The 6,935-nt window shown below is 38.6% G+C and overlaps 1 pseudogene; it reads right to left on the bottom strand.

Annotated features, from left to right (window-relative positions):
* Positions 1-98: 98 nt before the first annotated feature.
* On the bottom strand, positions 99-4,810 carry LOC140201011 (protocadherin alpha-C2 pseudogene; annotated as a pseudogene).
* Positions 4,811-6,935: the final 2,125 nt, after the last annotated feature.

Genomic DNA, 6,935 nt, shown 5'->3' with positions numbered 1-6,935 from the left:
GACTCCAAATGATCCGATGTTCATTCAGATTCAACTCCAAATCCTTAACACGGTCTGCAAGAAGCTGCATCTGGATGCAGTTCTTGCAGGTGTAGCCTTCAGGGACAGTGGAGGTCTTCCTGCTTTCCCACGTCCCGAGAGAGGAGCATTTCATTATCAGGTCTGGCACCCCCACTGCTCTAAATATGCAACAAAAATAAATGAATAAAAATCAAACGAAAAATTCTCCATATAGCCTTCGTCTACCCTCAGTGAAGTCTCTATTAGTCAAAGACTGAACTCTCCACTCTGATACTCTGCATTCACGCAATGACTGCTCCACTTAAACCTAACCTCTTTTTATTGAACCTTGCCAAATGCATAATTACGAACACTTCAACAGCTCCAAGTGATATGTGGCGCACTAATGCTCCCGCTACTCTGTTGAAGTATCTCAGTAAGATACAAGCACCCTCACCATCTAAGTAATTTTGTTCCTTGGCGTGAGCATTGACTATTTTCTGATATCGGTATTTTGTCCCGAAGTAATGGACCAGTCAGGTACACTTTCAGCCAGGACATGTTGGATCCACCAAAGACCTGTGCTTGTTTATCCTTAAAAGGGTTAACAGCAACTTCAGTCGTGGACAACTTTCCCAAGCCCTCATATTCTACATGTTACGACACTCCAGCATCAATGATCACGGATGTATTATGCCTTAGCAACGTCGGAACAGGGCGTGAGGAGTGATGACGTCACGTGGCAGCGACGAATGACAGGGCTTTGCAGTTTGTGGCTGCCAAACGCCCTTTAACATTTCAATGGAATTTTCAAGTAATAAGTTGAAATAGACGAAATGAATAACGTTATTTAAAATATTATAAAATATAAAAGTATAAATTTATTAAAAATTCTATACTAATCGGAAGAAACTATACATAGCTGGCTGTGCAAAGATGAGGAGCTGGTTGAGAAAGCTATAGAATCAGTAAAATTATGCTAGTTAAAACACGGAAAATTGAAATAAAATCAGCCAATTCTCTAAATACTCAGTAAACCATACAAGATAATGAAGAGAGAAACATACATCGCAAATTCTGCTGTGGCTGTCTCTATTGGAGGGTGAATATCGTCTCTCTTTATAAGTAGGGGGAGTGGGACAGACAGACAGGCAGATAGACAGATAGATAGACAAATAGATAGATAGACAGCGAGACAGATTGACAAATAGACTGATAGATAGATAGATAGATAGATAGATAGATAGATAGCGAGAGATCAAACAAATAGACATGTAGATAGATTGAGAAGGTAGTTGCCAGAAATCTGAAACAAAATGGAGTACTGGCGGTACCGGGCAAGTCAGAAAGCATTTGAAAAGATAACAATAGAATTAATATTGATAAATATTTATCAAAAATATACTTTGATAGGAACGCCAAGAAGGACGGAGAGATTGGCACTGATATTTTTCCTCTTTTAAAGACGGAATTGTTTCAATCGCCTCGCCATTGATGGCTGCGCGCTTCGTGCTGGAAGTTTGCATTAAAAAGGATTGGTGATCAGAAGTGGGCGGGGATGAGTTGGCCGAATGGCTCATTAACGTGCTCTTTGACTCTCTCAAACAACTTTCATACTATCCTTTGATTCGCCTGGACAACTAGCATTACTGTTCTACTTCAAATAATTGAAATTGTTTGCAAAACTCTGCAATTATTGTTATGAATACTTTTATCGGGATTAATTACACCTTCTTTCCAAATAATTTTGAAAATTTAAAGATCATACATTTTTGAGTTATCTAATCATGTTAAATTATCTAATGACCCTGAAAGTAATCAGGTGAAGGATTGCTATTATGTTCTGTTGGAAATTACTTCAAACAGAAATGAGATGCTGCGACGGCGAATCAACATATTTACTCGATCACAGCACGTTCTGTGAAGGTATAAATATTTCTTTCTACCCCTTTAACCAAATGTTTGAGCCATCATTTGGGTACTGAATTAGTACCAGATGAAGAGTATAGAAATTGTAAATTGTAAAGCTTATCTGGCAATAATCCGTTACCGAAATTAGGGATCTTCTCTTGTAATGTTGTATATCAGAGAGGTGGCAACTAGTTTAGTTTCCACAAGTTTATATGGTTCAGTTCGCCTTATAAATTGCAAAACACCATAACTGACATTATGTTATCAATGCAACACAGTTAATCTTAAGAATGATCAAACTCCATAAGTAATGAAAACTGCAGTCAGGAAATGTCAATCAATGTAAGCGTCGGCTGGTATTTCAAACCAAGTAATGTCTCACCCCTAAGGGGAATAACTTCGTAAAATTTTCATGTTCCATTTTATACACAGCACTCACCTCATTTGAACAGCTATGCAACGGCTTTGCATTGTACTGCAGAGTAAATCTGCCGTCCTTTCCAATGGTTCCTGCCACCTGTAGACCGAATGGCGTGAAACATACTTCAGCTGGTTCAGGTGCCGACCGGATTTTATAGCGATACGTTTCTGAAAGGGATCCATTGCCGCGAACCTCAAGTATATTTGGAATGAGGTGGGAATCACGAGCAGACTGAGGTTTGACATTTGCATTTGGATACCTGTATTCCAACTCCCTGGTGCGGCAGCAGAGTGCGAAAGGGCAGACGTTGATTGAAGCAGCACTACTGCCCATTGGGCATATTAAGACGACAAGCACGATGACAATCACCAGCAGAATTAAAGACGTTGCTCCCAAAATAATTACTATATAGAAACTTAATTGCTGTGTTTTATTTAGATCCTGACGCGGCTCACTAATGTCCGGCTGATACGTTGCACCTTCATCAATTACTGTCACGGTTAAGGTTGTTGTGGCGGAAAGAGATGGATACCCATTATCCTTCACCTGAACAGTTAGTTTTTGTATAGTGGCGTCACTATCTTTGAACCGCCGAACACTCCTTATTTCTCCTGAATTATGTGAAACTATAAAAAGACCCGGGACGGTGGCCTGTTTCAGATTATAGAAAAGTTGTCCATTTTTACCAGAATCTGCGTCGGATGCAATGATCTTTGTTATCAAATATCCTGGATATGCAGATCGGAGGACAGGCAAACTGGCATTGCCTTTTGTTCCTGGTGATATTATAGTAGGCGTATTGTCGTTCTGGTCCAAGACAATTACATGCACAGTAACGTCGCTGGAAAGTGATGGTAGTCCGCCATCCTGAGCTCGAACGCGAAACTGAAAAGTCTTAAGATGCTCATAATCAAATGATATTTTGGAGTAGATACTGCCGTTGGTTGAGTGGATATAGAGGTAAGAAGATACCGGCATTGACTGAATCTGTTGCTCCAAAATAGCGTAAGATATTTGTGAATTTCGATCAATATCAAGATCCAATGCCGTCACTCTTCCAATGTAACTTTCACGTTTATTGTTTTCTGTGACATAGACCGTATACGAAGGCTGCGTAAACTGTGGCGCATTATCGTTTACATCGGTAATATTGACAATGATTGTTCTGTTGGAGAATAACGGAGGGGAACCATGGTCTTTACACGTCACCGTTATTATATGTTGAGCAACTCTTTCTCTATCCAGTAACGCACTAGTTACAAGCCTGTAAGAATTTGAAAAGGAAGATTTCAACTCGAAGGGGATGTTCGGAAAAATGGAACAGTCGATATCTCCATTTTGATTGGAATCACGGTCTGTGACACTCAGCAACGCTATCAAAGCTCCAGTCGGACTATCTTCGCTGATTGTACTGGAAATAGAATTTATTGTCAAGTCTGGAGAGTTGTCATTGACGTCTGCAATCTCGACGCGCACGACACAGTGCGAAGACAACGGGTGCACGCTTCTGTCCTTAGCTTCCACATAAATCTGATAAATATTGGATTGCTCAAAGTCCAACATTCCTTTTGTACGAATCTCCCCTGAGTGTGGATTAATTGTAAATATTTCGCTTAATATTGGCTCATTGTTACTGCTGAAAGTATACACAATTTCGCCATTCATACCCGCGTCTAAGTCAGTCGCGTGAAGGTTAATCACTAAAGAATTAGGCGGCATATTTTCCCTCAGATTAACACTATACAGCGATTTATGAAACAGCGGAGCATTGTCATTTGCATCCAGGATTACAATAGTTATATGCGCGGTACCTGACCTTTCTGGAGAACCGCCGTCAAGAGCGGTTAGTACTAGACTGTATTCGGACTGATTTTCTCGGTCAAGAAATGTCTCCAGTACTAATTCGGGTAACTTCCACTTCCCAGTACTCTGTACATCTAAAATGAAATGTTCATTTGAATTAAGCTGATACGTTCGAATGGAATTATTTCGTCCGTCCCCATCATGTGCGCGCTCTAACAGAAAATGGGCTCCAGGCATTACAGTTTCTAGAATCTCCAAACGAACTTCCGTGTTCGGAAAAGTCGGAGAGTTATCATTGATATCCAGAATCTCAACTTCCACCCGGTATTGTTCGACGGGGTTTTCAACCACCGCTTCCAAGAGCAGTACACAGTCATCACTCTGACCACACAGCTGTTCCCTGTCAATTCTTGCATTCACGTACAAATTACCGTTCGACCGGTTCACATCCAAATATTGTATTGACGTGACTGATACAATTCTGAATTTACGACTTGTTAGTTCCTCTATGCTCAAATCCAGATCTTTTCCGATTTTCCCGACAAACGCCCCACGTTCCAGTTCCTCAGGAATGGAGTAACGAATCTGCCCGCAAACCAGATTCCACACACAAAGCAGAAAGATGGAGGTTATCGCTGACTTTCTCAGCTCGAAAAGAACACTCCTATGTGCCATTTCATTTGCAGGTTAGATGACTGAAACCTTAAACAAATGTTTACGGTTGATCACATTCTGCTTGATATCCAAAGCAATCCAAAGAAATAAGTCGAGGAGTGATCATCTGAATAAAAGGTTCGCTTTGTTTCTGCGCTCACCGCCATTACTTTCCGTCCTTTCTCGGGTATTGGGGGATGGGTGGTGGATCACCAGCTGCATTTCACCTCCTTATTGGTAGACAGCGACACAAAGAGTCTCAGCCTATAACTGCACTGACAGTGTTGTTAAAATTGAACTCCAGTTAAAAATTAAAATTACAAGTTATTTTTACAAATCGTTGAACTAATTTGAAACGAAACTAACAGAAACGAATGGTTTATTGACATTTTAATGACAGGCACGTTACTTAAGGGATTACATATATATAAAAAATGTTATTCTGTCGCTGAGATATATATCGGAAATGCTAAATTATTACGCAATTGAAAGTGGAATTTAAATTCTATTTGAGGTAGAATTTCTTGCAATCTTTGTAATATTTTTAAACAAAGCAAGAATATGTTTTCATTTATATTTCGCTCAAATACGTATAGAACTTTTTTTTAGTATAGGGTCCATAATCACTCGTTTATATATCAACGGTCTTCTTCTCATTTAATCGTGTTGATATTACAGTTACTTTATATTTGAGATAGACTCAATGACTTTGCTGAAAATTTCAACATTTAACCTTGCTGAAGGCTACCGCAAGATTGTAAACAACCCTTATTGACGCAAACCATGAATAAAATTTTTAAAAATCACAAGGATGCTTTCACGTTTGTGGCAACGTTTTCAGTTATGAAGATAGTTCCTATCATAAAGAGGCTATCAATGGTTACATTCAGTTACTTTTGCAGTGCAATAGGACTTCAGTTGATACAGGTATCAAAGATCTTCCTTACTACAAATATTTTCCAAAATTCCCATCAGTTTGTTTTTATTTTTCTGAGCACAGTAAGAAGTGTTTTATACGCACCAGCAGAATGTATAACTTTGTCTTAGGTGCATAATTGTACCTGATTCAATTGTATCACAGCAAGTATTTATTGAAAACTTGCATGAGACAATTTTAAGTCCAAGTTACAATATTATAATTTACCGAGTTAATAATAATATATATGCTTAGAGAAAACTTCCACATATAGTCTTTGTGTTTTCAATAAAACACAAATAACATGAGAAAATATCTGAGATGCTGTTTGAAGAGATACAAGTACAAAACAACATTTCAACTTTGATTAGAAATGAAAGGAAGGCTACCTTATTGAGACAGTGGAATTAGAAAGGGGAACAATGACGAAAAAGATAGAGTGCAAAACAAAAGATTAAATGGCAGCCGTTGGTGGCAGGTATTTGTGGAGCAAAGTGGCAAGAGAGGACATAAGAATGGGAATAGCAGAGATAATACCAACAATTGCTGGCAGAAGGCAGAGATACAAAAAATAATAAGGACAAAACAAAAAGAAAAATCGAATGTGTATAAATAAAAGAATGGAAAATGCTGCAAAATCAGCAAGTCATGCACTATCTGTAGACATATTAAAACAATATAGTGTTATTTCCAAAATCAAGCACTCTTTGTTGGAACTGAAATATGATTTCTTTTCATTCCAGTGATCCTCATCTATTATCTAATGATATCGAATACGTTTTAAATTCGAACGAGTCTTTGAAGTCATTAATGGACTGATAATGTGCCGTTTACACAATGTATGTATTTATTTATTCTTATAAATATCAGAAAGTTAATGGCTGCAGTGGATAGAACTAATCGTTGATCAGCGGCTTTCAGTGTCGGGGACGTTAGATTAAAGAGTTTACACTGCCACATATGCTAGATCGAAGTTTCAAAATGCAGAAGTTAAAACAATAGTACAATAAATATTTGTGAGGACTACGACGCCATCAAAAACTGGAAGTTCAGCATATGCGTAAAAGTGCAAACTAAGATTTTGCAGTCTCCGTCAGCCTATTTGATTGATCTATCTCCATTACGAGTGAAACTATCCTGCTTGACACTGGGAATGGCTAAATGTATTGCGGGCTGCAAGTACAGTTTCTGCAAAATATTCAAGCCACTATGCTTATGTCCAGTGCGTTG

Source organism: Mobula birostris, chromosome 7 (genome assembly GCF_030028105.1).
Source record: "Mobula birostris isolate sMobBir1 chromosome 7, sMobBir1.hap1, whole genome shotgun sequence".
Taxonomy (NCBI): Eukaryota; Metazoa; Chordata; class Chondrichthyes; order Myliobatiformes; family Myliobatidae; genus Mobula; species Mobula birostris.
The sequence above is the reverse complement of the archived record's forward strand: the minus strand, read 5'-3'. Positions and strand labels throughout refer to the sequence as shown.